General features: G+C 41.7%; 1 long non-coding RNA gene across 3 annotated transcripts in view; it reads right to left on the bottom strand.

Moving 5' to 3' along the window:
• Positions 1 to 1,079: 1,079 nt before the first annotated feature.
• The window catches only part of LOC134877642 (uncharacterized), a 103,022-nt gene continuing 86,634 nt past the window's right edge, over positions 1,080 to 17,467 (bottom strand). The window contains exons 3-4 of one of the 3 annotated variants that reach the window (XR_010167596.1): positions 11,573 to 11,612; positions 1,080 to 2,423 (exon numbers count right to left, since the gene is read on the bottom strand). This is a non-coding gene — a long non-coding RNA (uncharacterized LOC134877642). Of the gene's footprint in view, positions 2,461 to 11,572; positions 11,613 to 11,636; positions 13,464 to 17,467 lie in introns of those variants that run through there. The other 2 variants (XR_010167595.1, XR_010167597.1) reach the window with 2 other exon arrangements.

Raw genomic sequence — 17,467 nt, 5'->3', positions numbered from 1 at the left:
CACTGGAGGAAGAGGTGGGGAGGGAGGGGGGGCTGACTCCAAAAGAAAAATAAAAACATTTGCAGCTTGTTATGGGAATTTTCCTCCCACGTGGAAATATTTCCTTCATGTCTTCAGCCGTGGAGCCTGTTATTCATCCCTCCACCTCTCTCTCTTTCTCACCACCCCCATTCTACCCTCCCTCCACCCCTCCATCACCCTTCTCCAGACTGGGCTTTCACTTTGGGGGGCCCTCAGCTTCCCTCTCGGCTGACCAGGGAGCTTTCAAGGTACCCTGATGGATGCTAATGCTGGACTCTTTCAGATCGTTTTACAGCCGGAGCCTTTGATCTGCCAGCAGGCCTCTCTCCACGGGCTGCCTGTCCTGAGAAAATGTAAATCCCCGCCTTACAGACACCTGTAAAAAAAACACAACAGAAAAGAGGACAGAAAAAGAAGTAACCCTAAAGAAAAAGGGAAAGAAAAGATACAGTATTGTGACATTTGAAAAAAAAGGGGGCATAGTTTAGATTGCGGCAGGGCGACAAAGAATGAGATGGAAATTGTGCGGAAATAAGAGCGAGTGGCAAAAAAAAGGAGGGGGACAGGCCTGCAGAGAAAGGAGTGGAGAAACTGAGACATGGCAACCAACAAAGACGGAAAAGAGGAATGGGTACCGTTGAACAGAGAGACAGAAGGGACATGGATGGAGGCAAAAGAAAGAAAAGCTAAAACGGCAAAAAAGGAAATGGAAGTTCATCTAAAGACCCAGCATGGACGACAGGGGCAGAATGGCTAGGAGAGAGAAAGCAAGATGGAAATAGTGGAATAAAAGTTAGTGAAGGCAGAGACAGATGGACAATTTGACTTTGGGAAGAAAGAAAGACAGAAAGCCAACCCAGACAGACGCATGAGGCCTGCTGCGCAGCTCAAGGGCGGATGTGTGTGTGTACGGTTGAGAATTTAGGAAGGAAGAAGTGAAAAATAAAGTATGGTGGAGGGGACTCGACAGTGAAAGAGGCCTCCCTCACCCGCGGCAGCAGCGCTCTGAATAGCGGGGCTGCTGCTGGACAGCTGGGTGCAGCTGATCGGTGGACAGACTCTGTGGAGGAGCGCTTGTCTTCCTGCAGCCAGCTGCTGTGTCCAGAGGCCAGCAGTGACAGCACAAGGCTCAGAATTGATTGCCAGAGCTGGCAGTTCAATGGGGTGGATGGAGTGCAGTGAGGGTGACTTCTCTGAAGTAGTGTGCACTGTACAGCAGCAGCAGAGCACAGCTGGCACTCACTGTATCCTCTTCTTAGAAAAAAAAGGGGGGCGAGAAGAGAGATTGCTATTATTGTGACCCTTCCTCGTCTCCTCTTTCTTTCTTTATTGTCTTTATTCTTCCCTTATAGCCACTTGCTATCATTTTCTTCCACTCTTCCCCAAGAGAACAGCAGAGGAAATGGCTGTCTTGCAGAGGAGATAAACTGCATTGAGAAGAAGTGCTCTGGAAGTCCAATGCTCCATATGAGTGTTGCCATACAGACTACAGTCTGCAGGTGGAAAGCTCTACACTGAGGTTTCTTTCTATAGTCAGGTCTCTTCCTGTGTGCAAACTCTACACTCTTGAGGCAAAACAGGCTCTATTCTTAATTTACTTTGTGTGTTTTATTGCTATATTAGATTCAGGAGGAGGGGTTAGAGTGAGTGAGAAAAAAATCATGTATGTTTCTGTAAATAATAAAGTCTGTGGGTAGGGAGGATCACATAGACTTTGAGGATCTGCTGCTCAAAACCTGAAAAAATTACCTTTCTTTCTGCATTAATGCCATTTACATGCATTTTGTGATTTTTCTCGTGTATGTGGAATGTATTTCTTTTTAAAAAAGCTTTGTGAGATGTTCGCACTTGAAATTCTTCCAGAAACTACTAAATTATAGGGAAGCTCTGTCAAATTCAGTTCAATACATTTTAATAGACTGCGCAGAAATGTTTTTAAAACTTATTTTAAGGGTCTGTGTCCTGCTGATGCAAAATATAGTCTTGAAGTAAAGTAAAAAATGGTGGCAGTTCATCGAAAGCGTACAGATGGGCCAGCCTTTTAGCTCAGCCTTGTCAAGATCTCCTGCAGACCTGAGGTCAAACACACCTCCACTGGCGTGATCATAGTGCTGCCTCTGCTCTGATCAACAGTTATGTTTCCTTCTGTTTCCTCATACTCCTTCATGCTCTCACCCACACACCCCTCCGTGTCTGAACCCATCCACCTTCCTGTTGTCCTATCAAAACAGGAATGATGTCACTCTCCTTGTAGCTCCGGATGGGAAGACAACCGAGCCCAAAGTCCACAGTAGCAGCAGCATCCTCCTGTCTGCATGTCTGTTCCTTGTCAGTCCGTCCGTCTCTGTGTGTCTGAACGGGGCACATCCGGCCATCCTGACTCCCCTGCGACTCTCCCAGGCCTGTGTGTCAGGAGGAAGGAAGGAAGGAAGGAAGGCCCTGCGGTCACACAGGAGGGAGGGTTAGGAGAAAGGGAGGGAGGAAGTGTGAAAGGGTGTCTTAGCTGGAGCTGATCCACTCCATTGGAGCCTCTCACTATGGAAGGGCTGTTTGGACAGGGACAAGGCCAAGCACAAGTGTGTGTCAGTGTGTGTGCGTCGATGGCTGCGCACCAAGATCCTCACAGAGTGGGAGAGAGTTGTGTTCTGTTGTATTTATTGACGGCTTCATTGAAAATATTCAGCATGTAATCATTGCTGGCCTGTAAGCTAGTTGGGGACATTAGATTCCATGTGTGTGGTGTGTGTGAGTGTGTGGTGTGTGACTCAGTGCTTCTGTGAGTTCACTGTTCATCAGAGAGTGACAGCTTACCTCAGTGGAAATTGAACTGAGTCATCATGTTCAGTGACTGAGCTGAAAATCAAGGGTTTAGCACCTCTCGCTTGCAGCAGACACATACATAAGGACACACACATCAACCTCGAATGCTTCATCCACTTTTTTTGTGTGAGAAAACTTGCATGATCTGCGCTCACAGTTGAGAAAACAATACCTAATACGTGTATTGTGGGGAAAGCCTGAAATTCATTACCTTGCAGATTTCTTAACTTCATTTTAAAGCCGCATTTGATAAACTCTTGATGCAATGTATGTGGTGGTGGCAAAGGGGTTAGTGGCTCGGCCTAGGAACTGAAAGGTCACCAGTTCAAGGTCGCTAACAAGTACATTATGAGACTACCAACATCACCAAGCTTTTAGTTTGGTGATGTTAACATTAGCTATTTACTTCTGCTGATTGCATCTAAAAATGATTAAATTGGTGCTAGTCTGTGGAGATTATCCTGCTGAACAAAACAATGCTTTTGGTGAGGAAACTAGCAGATGCTAACTCCTGTAGGCCTACAAAATTACCTCATCTAATGAACGCCTCTCTATTTCCGCAGAGGGACAATCAATGTGTAAAAAGGGGTTAGAGGGAAGACGGTGGATGTTAGTGGAGAGCTAGCAACAGTATTTTTGGCTTCGTTGCTGGAGAGCATGGGTGGAATTAAGTGCATTGGAGAATGAGTTGGAAAAAGACATTTCCTGGTGTGAGCTGAGGGGCGGCTGGGAAGAAGACAGCCAGGCGCAGAGGCAGTGAGACACCACTCAGCTTCTCTGCTTCAGGCCCTGACTGCTCAAACAGACTGGAGTTACTGGTTAGATTCCTGGAAGTTAAGGGGAAGCTTTGAGCTGGAAGCGGACCAGTAATCAAGGAATGGCTGGCAGCTACTGTACGTCTGAAGAACGCTGCTGAAGAGCCATTGGGCAAACTACCAAACCGACCTGAGTAATTTGCATTTTATAGGTGTCCCTGGCAGGGAAAACCTAGTCTAATGCAAGAATATTGCACCAAATGACACAATATGGTTGAGTTAAAAAGGGAAACAGAGACGACACTATTTCCCTGTGTTAAAAAACCTGCACCGGGACTGTCTGCCAGTTACAGTTAAAAGTTACACCATAAATCAACACATCACTTCCTCTGTTGTGTCATTATTGTTTTGTTTGACTTATAATTTCTCTCCTTTTCTTTTACTTTTCTGTGTATTCAGCTGATAAGACTTACAGTCAAGGCACACCCTTGCCTGCTCTTGTTCAGCTACTAAAAATAAGCGGTGAAGTAATGTGAAAAACACTGCTCTATTTACATTCTGGTAAGTTACAGCCTCTACGCTGCCCGCCCGCCTGCCTGCAGTGTTGAATCTGGGCTAAATGGCTGAGGGGAAATTTCACTGCTTTTTTTTTTTTGTCTGACCGAGAGACAGGGAGAAACGGTGAGAAAGTGGAGATGTACGGAAAGAGGAAGAAGTGAAATACAAAAACTGAACTTAAAGAGAACAGCGACGACAGAATATAGAAAGATGAATTCAGTTAAGTAGCAACAATCTGAATGACGGGCATAACATTTTTAGATGATTAAGATGTCGTCAACATCAAACATGTGAGTGCGATTGTGTGCGTACTGGGCCCTCTCGTTTCTCCCTAATAGCCAAAAGGATGTAGGGGACAGAAATAACAGACACTGCAGGGCGGATGGCGGATAAAAATCTCTATGGCTGAATTTATGAATGATTGGGATCAGAGGGGCGCGTGGACGGATGTGTGCACGTTGCTCAGACCATGCTTGCAATCCCCTCTGATGACACCATTGTCCTCAAACAGGGAGAGAGAGACGGAGACAGGCGGAGGGATGATACTAAATGCCAAGAGGATCCACAATCGCCCTCACTGTACCCAGCTGGCTTTACGACGTAGATTATCGAAGCAGGAAGCGTGTTTGTCGTAGCTATAGGCTTTAAAATGATTTTTTAATGGAACATAAGTACGCAGAATTGACCAATATAGTGACAGAAAAACATATCAGATTAGATCCTTAGATTACAAATGCAACTCAGATTATAGTGTTTATAAATGTCACCTTGGGAACTGTAATTCCTGGTAAAGCAGCTCTGTTTCCTTACAACACCAAATAACATTCAAAAGGCTTGAATATTCTTTTAAATTATTTTTCATTGTTTCTATTAATGGATGTCTACTTAATGTTTGTTTTTTCTTCAGATTTTTCTGCTGATTCTATATACCTCTTGTTGTCATTTCTTTTGTTGGCTTATGTTAGCTCAAGTGTCTTTTTTTGCAGTCATTAGTCTTTACTTTGCTCCTTAAATTGAGGAGAAATCTGTTGCTGTGGCTTTTTGACCTCTTTTCTCCTTTCATGTTAATATCTAATCAGTGTTGATGGTTAATTCAGTCAATTAAAGCAATATTCACCAAGAAAGCTGAGTTTTCGCCTTGCTGGTAGTGCCTACATGTACCAACATGTGATTTATTAAGCTTTTTTTCAAATGCAAAGGTCATCATTTTGCATCTTTGAAGAAGACAATGTGTGACCACAGAGCTCTGAAAAAAAGGAACCTTTTCCAAGTAGCATGAATATCTCCAGCAATCTCCTTTAAAGCTGGAAACAATTTGGAAAGTCTTTGGTGAGTAAAACAATCTCGTAACAAAGCCTTGATTAAGCCACTTAGGGACTGATGGAGGGCAAAATGGTTCGATATGGATAACTAGATCTGGTTCTGTGCACATAAATTGGCCAATCTTTATTTCATCCCACTGATTCCACTTCATTAATGACTTCTCTGATATTTCAAATGAATGCATTGTGACAGCAGGCATGGTAGCTGCAGTAGGGAAACCGAACCAGCTGATGATGTAACAAATTGAGGACTGAATCACATATTTTGCCACTGCTCACCTCCCAAACCTCTGATGAGGAAGAAGAATTAAAAGCAGCTTGTTTGCATCTTATCTGCAGGAAATAGCATTAGGCAAAATTGTACTCTTGGGTTGGGGCATGAAAGAGATGGCATGGCTGCGACCATGATTAGCCCTGTCCCCCGACGTGCGGCCTGCCTCTGATCCAGAGCCAGGGCTGGGCAGGAAGGCAGAAGGTGGGCAGGAGAGGGTCCACAGCCCTGGGTGGGCTCCACCACTTGGGCCCCGCTAATGGGCAGGCAACCATCAGCCTGGTATGTCGGTATGCGGGCCGCCACTGCTCATACGAACGTCAGGGGATTTAAAATCTGCCGGAGCAGACGACTGTGAAACAAGAGTGGCCACCCTGCCTACAACCACTGCCACTATCACTGGCCATCGACCCCTCATCTACCGCTTCACACAGTGGAGCAGAAACTGGTCACTACTGCTCCGGTTTAATCTGTTTGCTTTTTGAGTCCATATTGCTGCGCTTCCTACTTCTTCTCAGAGGGATCAAAACAGTTTCTCAGCTCACTCACATCCCACAATGCCATGCACTGCTACGAATGAGAACTCAGTCTTTTCCCAGCAGTTTCCACAACGACAGCTATTTTTCCCATGCTCTCCTTTCAGAGAACCTATTTGGGGCATTGAGGCTATCAAACCAGCTGAAAATAATAACTCTTTGAGAAGTTGAGAACAAAAAAAACCTATTCAATGTGCACATATCACTTCTCAATTTAACCCCACCATTGTTTCAAATCACACTCATGCCTTTAAAAAAGTCTCTTTTTTTTTTTACTTTCTCCCAGCACAAGCCTTTTTTTTTTTTTAACTATACACTTAAGTGTTACATCCTGTGCTTTCAGAAACAATGAGCTAATCAAAAGGCTAAGCGGCTGTATTTACAGCTGCTATTGTGACCAGCGTGTCGGGGTGAATGGCTCCTTTGGCCCTGAGGCAAACTCACAACCTGCCATTCAGGATAACAGCCCTGTCAATGAGAGACACATATCACCTTTGCTCCCGGTATTTTACGACACAAGAGTCCAATACTAATACAGCTCTGGGGCAGCGGGCAGCATCACCCCGACAGGGAGCTGAAGAGAAAACTATCTAAGACTCAGTGTCAAGTGTCTACTGATGGAACACTCAAATGTCCCCTATTGTACAGTAGAAAGGTTGTGATGTAAAGCAAAGGGTTGGGAGATTAACAAAAACATGACGGCAAGGGGATATACGTATATTATATAAGAGGTCTTTGATACTATAACACGAGGTTCTCACAACGAAACCAAAGGCTGTGAAATCAGCAGACAGCTTACTGGCCAGCCTATCAGAGGAACACTATTAATACCAGGGAGACGTTGTCCCCTTTTCCCTAAGGGTGAAACTCGGAGGAAGTCATCGATTCTTCCCACCATAATCTCTGGGAAGAACAGACCTTGCCTTTTCCCTTTTGGGTGACGAGGGTTATTATTCTACAATTTTGAAAAGGCCCACACAAGGGCTATTTTTGTGTCTCAGCACCAACAAACAGTCGTTGTTGCAGTGTCCCCCTTCCCAGGACTGTTTCCTGTTCTCTCTGGTCATTTTTTATCTTTGTAAGCGATCTAAACACAACTCGTTGAAACTGTCACAGTATTAAAGCAGTGGTCAATTCTTCGAATGTTAACAACCTAAGATTACTAAAAAGGGGCTTCTAGTGGCGTCGAATGGTGTTGTTAAAACACTGTAAAACAGCAAGAGATTCCTGTTCCACATAATCGTTCCTATTAAGATGTTGGTTAGTTTAAATAATTGTTCACAAACCTAATTAGGTAGAGCCTTCTATCCCAAACCCATACAATTCTGTACCATTAACCCAATAGTTATGGACCCAAACCTAACCTTGTCGCTGCAGTTCAGAAATGCTAACACAATTATATTTTGTTGGGCAGTGAGGAACAATTTTGTTTGCCAATATAGGTCATTTTGCAAGAAACAACAACCATATTGTCTTGTATTTAAGTTAGGAAGACTTGCTTTAAAAATGGTGGTAAAAGGCTGAAGCATGATCCAAGGAAGAAGCCAACTAAATGTTGGAGCTTATCTGAGTCACAGGGCACACTCAATATTTTTCATTTTTATGGAAATGGCCTCAGCTTGGATCTGAGCTTTTTTATTGCCTCTTTCAGTAGAATTTGTCTCCCCAGACTGTACAGCATGCAGTTCCTAAATTCTTCCTAATATGTTATGTAATGTAGTGCTACAACATTATATCACCTGTTGTATTTTTCACTTGATTGGGTGAATGGGACTAATAGATCTGGATGCCAGAGCAGCTGTCAGAGCAGGTCCTGATGAGGAGGAGGACAAACTGCACAGTGGTTGTGACAGGATGAGGATGAGAGGAAGACAGGCAGCACCTGTGTGTGTTGGTGTGAGTCTAACAGTATCAATGCATGTGTGCTTTGTGTAGAAACACTCTTCCTCTGGCAGGTCCAACCACTAGGCCTGCCTCTGCATGTATGTGTGTGTGTGTGTGTGTGTGTGTGTGTGTGTGTGTGTGTGTGTGTGTGTGTGTGTGTGTGTGTGTGTGTGTGTGTGTGTGTGTGTGTGTGTGTGTGTGTGTGTGTGTGTGTGTGTGTGTGTGTGTGTGTGTGTGTGTGTGTGTGTAGATCTGGAGCAGTTAGAACAGCATAAGCAGATGTTTCCTCTGTTTGGCTCTAGAACATGAAGAAAAACAAGGGCCTAACCTAGAAGACAAGGTCTCATGGATCACCTACAGTAACCTGCTTTAAACAGCGACCAATAAAAAGTTATGTTAAGTTATTACTAAAGAAGTTAACACAAGGTCTAATTCTGTTAAGATAATTGAGTTTTAAAGTCATATGAGTTTAAATGATTGTTAAATGATGTGCCGCAAATCAATAATGGTGACTCTAAATCACAAAATATCTTGTGCATTTAATGTAATTTACATGTAGACCTTGTGTTACACCTGCCTATGACAAAGAGTCCACACAATGTTTACCAATGAGTGTGATTTGTGGAAGTTGATGTAAGAGCTCCAGTGAGGTTCACTTCTGTCCTGATAGTCCCGGTTTTTGGTAAGCTGTGAGGAGCAGAGCAGCTGCATGGCGCTAATCCTAACAGGCAAACGTTGTGAACACAAGTGTTCTGCTGCTGCACAGCCAACCACATGTCAAAAGTGTCGAGTCACGCTGAGAGCAGCCACTTGCCCCTGGAATGCTTTATCACACTGGACTACACTGTATGCATTTTCTTTCCTTCAGAAGACTGCGGCCAATTAGTGTTAGGGAAGTGTATGGTAAAGCATAGTGTGAAAGAAGTGACGACAATCACGACTTTTCCAATTAGGGTACAAGTTTATGAACAGTGAGCTTGTCTTTTGATGATCACTTATCAACCCAACCCCTAAGTGGCAACTGCTAGTGATATAAAATGAAGGGTATGGGATGAAGCAATGACTGCAGTTCCACGGATGGCCACTTGAGGCTGGCTCCAAAAGCTGTTAAATCCCAATGGACCCCCATCTTAAAAAGTCCAACAGAAAATATATCAACAGGTGTTGCCGGTATAAAAACCAGTTTTGTTTAACTAATTATCCCATTCACAAGAACTCTGTAATTGTAAGGTTTGAAATTATGTTTAATTAAGGGGATCGCTGCTTTTAATGACAAGCGGGTCCATTCTCTGCCTAGCTCTTCAGAAACCTATGGGTGATATCGTATGTATATAGTCTATGGATAATAATTATAAAATACCATGGGTGATAAAAGGGTTACACAACTTTAACAATGACTTACAATACCAATGTGTCCTGCCCTTTTCAACCCTATGGGAACCAATATTGAACAGACAACATGTTAAAACTCTAAAGCATGGAGAAAGAAGACAACAACAATAATTATTTTAAATTATATTTTTCTTCCTTCCCTTTTTTTCTTTTCTAAAACTCTTTTTTGTTTTAGTACCATTGAGCTTATTTCTAATGTCACCCACATTTCAACGTATTTTTTTCCTAATATTTTGCAGTCTCAAAGAAACCTCTTCAAACTCAATCAATCAATTCTGTTTCTTCAGTGATCCATTCTTTTTGTAATTTGTGTGCCTAAAGTAATCTTTTTTACGACTGGTTTGCACTTGTGACAAAGTCTCCTTCACTGATTGCAGATGGCAAGCAGTAAAACAAACATTTATAAATGGTCCTCCAGAAACACTTTGCGTATCTATAATTCTAGTCAGCGCACGCAACACAATAAATCTACAGTCACAACATTACACACACACACACACACCTTTTCAGTCAAAACTGTTAGCCAGGTGTCATATCTAACTGTATCATACCATATTACCTTATCGATTAAATTGTGTCAAAGCTTTAGAGTTTATTTAAGGTATTTCACCAGGAATCGTGATTCTTATAACACATAGTATTTATTTAGTATAAGAACTTGAGTAATATGTCAGATTGTTTACAATGGACAACAATTGATCTCTACATTTCTTCGAACAAAGTCATTAGGGTTCAGTCTGAGGGTGGCGATAAACCTGACATTTGCCTAGAAATTGGGTGTATATTGAAAATTAAATCAATGATATGGTTGGTCTTTTTTTGTTTTTTTGCTGTAGACATTCACATTATTATTCCTTGACTATTTTGTAGACAAAAGCACTTATTCTATTTTTTTGCAACTCTCAATTGCCATCATGTTATCTTTCCTTGTGTTCTTGTTTTCTTGCTTATGTCCTTTGCGGTGGTAAAAATAACTAGAAATACTTAAAATATATATACAGTATATGGTATATGGTATGGCAAAACTATTGTACATCTCTACACTCTTCTCATATGATGAACAATGTGTTGTAAGTTCTCACTACAAAATACAGTTGATTAGCAATTTAAAAACCCATTCAATCATTGTGTGCAAAATGTTAGAGGCAGCGAAAGCACCTAAAGCTAACGTTTACAGGAATCCTTGCCTGCGTGGTTTCGATGGCAGAGAAAAGACACAGCACTGGTATCATATCATTGTGATACTGAAAATGACAGTAACAAGGTCAATAATAGCTCACTGCTGACCTTTACCTTACTGAAAGCTACTTCTATTTCCTATTATCAGGTATGTATACACCTGCAGCAAGTGTGAGAAAAAAACAAGGAGAACAACACCACTCAGGAACTGGGTGAACCCCTAATATGACATAAGTCAAGTAACTACTCAAACATACGGTTGTGAAACACGTGTCAACATCAGCACAGGCCAGCTAATCCCAGCTACATTAACTTTCAAGTAAGTTCAGTAATGAGCCACAATTTCCACTCACTCATAAAGTCTCTTTTTATGAAACAACCATGACAGAAGAAGATAAACAGGCAGAAGAAAGCTTTTTTAAGGCTCATGCGACAGACAGACAAGCAAGCGAGACTGGTTTCAATCAAAACAAAACTACAAGCCCAGCAGCGCTATGATCTATTGTTAACATAGATGGCATCTGAGGATAGCAGGAGTATTCACAAACACAACGTATACCAGCTTATCGAGGTGTTCCTTAACACCAAATTGATTCTTTCCTCTGTCATGTGTTGTCTGTATCTCATGGTTCAGGACCGGCAAGACACATTTTCTTACACACAGCCCAGGGCTATTTGACATGTAATGTGAGTCATTCAAAATATGATCATTCAGGCGAGTTTGGCTTGAGATCCAGCAAGTTCAAACACAGCAATAGGACGTATGGTTGAGATGTTGCTCACATTAATCAGTAGCTCACGTAAGCTAAGAGAGAAAAAAAAAAAAGGTCTTACCTGACATCACCTCCTGAACCAAATCCTACTGATGCCATTCCTAGAAGACACAATATGCAGTCAAGTATGAAGACAGTCAGAGTGATAAGGATGAATGATTTTAGATAATGACATTTGCAGGAAACACACAGAGAAGCAACACAAGCACAGTGTTCTTTCTACAGTAAGCTGTCATCATTTTAATACCATGATAACAAATGAGAAATTCCTGAGAATCAAATCAAATAAGCCCTGACACAATTTGATTGTTGTAAAATTAAGTCTTTGATGTTTCTAAGATATGATACTTTTTCACTGTACTATTTTTAAAGTTTAAGTGGATGTGAAATTTCCAGCAGTGTTCCATAAAAATAAAGTATTTGCTCTCATCAGGTTAAGTATTTGTACACCTCTTTTAATAAAGCGTTATTAATGTAGCACACTTCATACATCACGTGCAGCTCAAAATGACAAAATGGCCACATCACAAGTTAAAAACCAACAAAAATAAATTCCCCTCAGTTTAGATGTTTAGACCTTTTCAGATACATGCAGCATAGCAACAAAATATAACACTACAACAAGTTAAAAGGTTGAGGTAAAAGGTATGATAATAAAAATAAAATACAATGAAATAAATAATGATTCCTCTCGGTAAAATAAGACTAAGTGAATCAATGCAAAAATATAAAACTCTATAAAACAAAAAATATCTATATCCATAAATGTACAACAACAAATACAAAATGTAATAAAAATAAAAGCTTCATAATTATAATAAAGGTTAAACATTTAAAATGATTAAATGACTAACTTATAAGGAAATGTTGCTACTAAAACTGTTAAATAAATAATATGTTAAAACCCTTTAAGACCTATAAAATTAATAAAACATATCACATTTGGTAAATATTAAAGACTAAAAGACCATTCAAAAAGGGTGGTGTTGCTTATAAAAATCATATCTAAAAAGATGTGTCTTTAGCTCTTTAGTTTAAACATGTTGAATACTGTTGCGCCCTCTGTCTGAAACCAGAGCCCAGTCTGCTCTGATTGGTTAGTTGGCCGGCTTTTTTGGGATTGGTCAACTGCTTAGAGATGTCCCGCACAATGTGTTGGAGCGTTAGCCAATAGAAGCCCAAGTGTAACTTAGTGATGTCGCTAGCCTTTGCAAAAGTGTGTCCTGTTAAATGAAACCAGATCTCATAGCAGTGGTTTCATGTAACATGAGAACAGAGCTGAGTTAATACATAACTTCTATTTCTTCCCCTACTTTCATACACACTTGAGGCCTTATCACTCATCACAATGATTTGGATGAGGAGAGCAGATTATTTAACAAAGGAGTGAATTGACTTAATGCTAAATCTCCTTCCTATCAGGTGTAATCTCCTGCTTTCCTCATAGAGATCAACTTATGAGAGCAGTGCAGTGAAGCCTGAGGGCCTTTCAGCACGGCGGGTCAGAGAGCTAGCTTCACTTCCGAAAGGTAAGACCCCACCTTTCTCTCTAGCGTTCCTGCGGAGCTTCTTTTTAATGGAAGACAAGCTTCAATTCACCCAGGGAGGATCATAAAGATTGGGAGTTGAGTGAGGCAGTGATGGAGCACGGGAGGCGGGGAAGCTGTGGCATAAAAAGGCAGTGAAATGCGAAGTTGTCAAAACACATATTTTCCTTTTTTTTTTTAAAACCAAATGAATACAGTGGGGATACAAAGCAGGTGAAAAGCAACAAGGTTTGAGTTGAATCCCTCAATCTTCAGAAGTCAGGAAATGGGATCAGATGAATGATGAGCAAGACATCCAGGACTTAAGATCCTACATTGTCTGAGGTGCCTTTTTAAACGTCTCCCATTATCCAGTCTGGTCTTTGAAATCTGAGCTCCTGGCACAGCACATCAGTTACCAGCTTCCTGATAAATACAGGTAAAACAAACACAACAGGATATTCAATTCACAGGAAACCTGAATTAACTGTTGTCGTGTAACTCTATCCAAACCAGTTTGATGGCATCGGATAATATTTCTTACAGTTGATGAATGTACCAAAGAGCTCCAACTTCCTCTTTTTCTTTGGAACTCTGTCACTGCTTTTGCGTATTTTCCTTATTCGTCTCTGCCCCTAGCTCCATGCATGAGTGCGCTAACAGTGTATTACCAGCTTAAAAGCCTGTGTCGTGTCCTGAGATGACAGCAGCTGCTGGGACGGGCCACACTGAGAGCAAGAAAATGCTTCAGTGAAAGGGGAATCTCCCACAATGCCACACTCATTAGTGCTTCAAACAGCCCATCTTCAGTTCAGAAGAAGAAGATAGACAGCTGCATTTTATCAGGGTATTAGCTAGTTTGTGTGTGCGTCTGTTTGTGTGTGTAACACAATGTTATAACAATTCATCCAGGTGGGTTACGACAAAGAGACAAGGGTGCAGGTAGAATCCCAGATTCATTCTGGCTCCCTAATCTCTCCTTTCTGACACACACTTTGATTTGTGAGTCAATCCAAAGCCTGAGCAAACAGCCCATCCTGTCGCCACCCAAGTAAAGACTGCGAGTAACTTTCAGTCAACTCTTTGGTCTCCCCAGCGTTTGTTCAAGGAGGTTCACCTATCTTTTCAACAGGTTAAGTGAAGGGAGAATCAGTTGATTGGCAGATTTCAGTGTCCTCCCCAATTCTTTTTGTCAAACTGTTTATTTGAGGCCAGTTAAGAATTTCCCCTCACTGTTTGTCCCTCAGCAGCATGACCAGGCAGATGTTCCTTCAAAAGGTCACACTTATAAATGCATAAAAAACACACAATCACACAACACAATGTTGACAGAGGTGTTTCAGATCATCACATATAAAAAAAGAGAAACTAAATAATAGATAAGCAGGAAGAGAAAGGTGACGAAGGGAAAGAGCTGCAGGCATTTAATAGGACAAAGACATGAATTCCTGTCCTGTTTAAGCAGGAAAGTCCTGCTTTCTTTTTCACTTCATATTGAGAGCTTCTATTAAGCCTCTGTGGAGCTGATAAAAAGACAAAACAAGTTATATCTTTACCAAAGTACACATACCCACCCAAATCCAGCCATGAAGTAAACCTTGTTAAAAACACTGCATACTACATTGCTTCTTAAAGCCTTGGTAGTCGTCTAAATATTAACATGTTTTTAAGTTGCTTTTTATGCCGCTGCACAGGTGACATGAATGGCTTTATGAACTACAAATGCTACAAATAGTACTGCTACCAGTACTTTCACTACTACTAATGATGCATAAGGAGTAATGGAATAAAGGTGGGACGTTATAGGGATAGAGTACAGACGATTTTGCTGTTAGGTGCAGTGGTAAAATTAACTAAATCAATATACAAAATATGTTTTATTGACTTTGTCAATCATTTTGCTGTACTTTGCCAATTGGATAATTAAATACAATAACAAAAAGACAATTTAAACTTAAAGAGGCCGTATTATGCTTTTTGGGGTTTTCCATATCCTGTAGTGTGTTGTATAGTGTCTGTGCATGTAAACGCTCGCAAAGGCCATAATCACAAAGTTCCGACAAATGTTCAGCTGCATGAAACGCCATTGGACTCCTTTGTTTACTCAAGAAACATGATGATATCACTATGTAAAACTTGCATTTCTATTGGCTTGCACTCCAACACATTGTATGTGATAGGCTAAGGAGCGGGACATCTCTAAAGGGTTGACCATTCACAATAGAACCGGCCAACTAACCAATCAGCAGCTGGTTTCAGACAGAGGGTAAACAGAGGGGCTGCAGCACAGGCAGAATGAGAAAAATAAAGACCTTCTTGAACATTAAAGCATGAAAAACATGTCCAAGTGGAGGCACAAAATACAAATATGAGCCAGCAAATGAGCATAATATGTCTTCTTCAAAACTGACCAACAATATACTGATTATACTGATAGTGGTTTGACTCAAATAGTTGTGCTTATGATCTCTGCATTCCAAGGTAAATGGCAGGTGAGCTGTACGTAGAGGGCTGGTACAGAGCGCTGACCCTCTCACATAACGGCTGATAGTGGGAAAGCCCAGGGAGACAGTTAAGAGGTATTGAAGAATTGATGGAGTGAAAGAACACTGGGTTCACAGCGATAAAAGTAATAAATCAGATCTGCTGGGACCCCACACAGTGTCCTGCAGTCTCTGTGTGTCCCACCCCGATCCTTCACATGTCCCACTTGACGTGAAACCTGTGCTGACAGCTCAACCCTGTGACCCGTCTTCCCCCTCCTCCTGGAGCAGGACGCTGCTGGAGAGAGGAAGTGACACCGCTGTGGAGGTGAGAGGTCGACTCAGATGATGCATTTCAAATGGTAGGGAACAAGATGGATGGTGGCGACCGCGGTGGAAGCAACATGTTTTTACTAGTCAAAGAATCTCAAAGGTATTTTTTTTCTCTAAGTTCAACAAATGTATCTTGTTGGCTATAGTTCAGTCTCTCCCTGAGGCTAGGGAAGATACCCGCAGATGAGGGCAACTCGAAGAATCAAAGAGTTGACACTGCAAGCATTTCCTGTTGCTCGAGATGTTTTTCCTATGTTCTACAACTTTTATTTATGTTTGGGATACTCTCACTTGTCTTCAGCTACTCATAGAAATACATATTTGATCCCCTGCCGATTTAGTTAGTTTACCCACTTACAAAGAAATGAACAGTATGTCAATTTTATAGTAGGTTTATTTTGACAGTGAGAGACAGGATATAAAAAGAAAATCCAGAAATGTACATAAAAAAATAAATAGAAATTTATTTGCATTTAATTGGGGGAAATAAGTATTTGATCCCCTTGCAACCAACAAGAAGAAGTGGCTCACATGGACCGGTTATATAAGTACTCTCACTTTAAGAAAGTACTCCTGATGTCAACTTGTTACCTGGATAAAAGACACCTGTCCACAGTCAATAAATCAGATTACAACATCTACCCAATGGCAAGACCAGAGACATGTCTTGTGATCATGGTGGAACTAATGTCTAAGGACATCAGGGACAAAATTGTAGACCAGCACAAAGACTGGAATAGAAGACAAGACCACCAACAAGCAGCTTGGTGAGAAAGAGACAACTGGTTTGATTATTAGAGAATGGAAGAAGCACAAAATGACCATCAATCGCCCTCAATCTGGGACTCCACGATCTAAGATCTGGCCTCTTGGGGCATCAATGATCATGAAAAAGGTGAGGGCTCAGCCAAGAACTACACAGGACTTGTTAATGATCTGAAGGCAGCTTGGACCACAGTCACCAAGAAAATTATTATTAACACTGCGCCGTAATGGATGAAAAATCTGCGGCGCCCCTGCTCAAGAAGGCACATGTACAGGCCGTCTGAAGTCTGCCAATGAACCTCTGGCTTGGTGATGTGGTCAGATGAGAGCAAAATCAAGATCTTTGGCACGAACGCAACATGTCGTGTTTGGAGGAAGAGAAATGCTGCCTATGACCCGAAATACCACATCCCCAGCATCAAGCATGGAGGTGGAAACATTATGCTTTGGGGGGGTTTCTCTGCTAAGGGGACAGGACGATTCACCGCATTGAGGGGAGGATGGAGGGAGCCGTGTATCATAAAATATTGGCTGATAACCTCAGCCAGGTCACAGAAAATGGGACATGGATAGGTCATCCAGCACGACAATGACCCAAAACATACGGCCAAGGCAACTAAGGAGTGGTTACAGAAGAAGCCCATTAAGGTGATGGAGGGGTCTAGCCAGTCTCCGGACCTCCATCCCATAGAAAATCTGTGGAGGGAGCTGAAGCTTCCAGTTGCCAAACATCAACCTCCAAACCTTAAGGACTTTGAGAGAATTTGCAGAGAGGAGAGGACCAAAATCCCTCCTGAGATGTGAGCTAACATGGTGACTAACTTCAAGAAACATCTGACCTCTGTGCTG

The sequence above is a fragment of the Eleginops maclovinus genome, chromosome 2, assembly GCF_036324505.1.
Source record: "Eleginops maclovinus isolate JMC-PN-2008 ecotype Puerto Natales chromosome 2, JC_Emac_rtc_rv5, whole genome shotgun sequence".
Taxonomy (NCBI): Eukaryota; Metazoa; Chordata; class Actinopteri; order Perciformes; family Eleginopidae; genus Eleginops; species Eleginops maclovinus.
The sequence above is the reverse complement of the archived record's forward strand: the minus strand, read 5'-3'. Positions and strand labels throughout refer to the sequence as shown.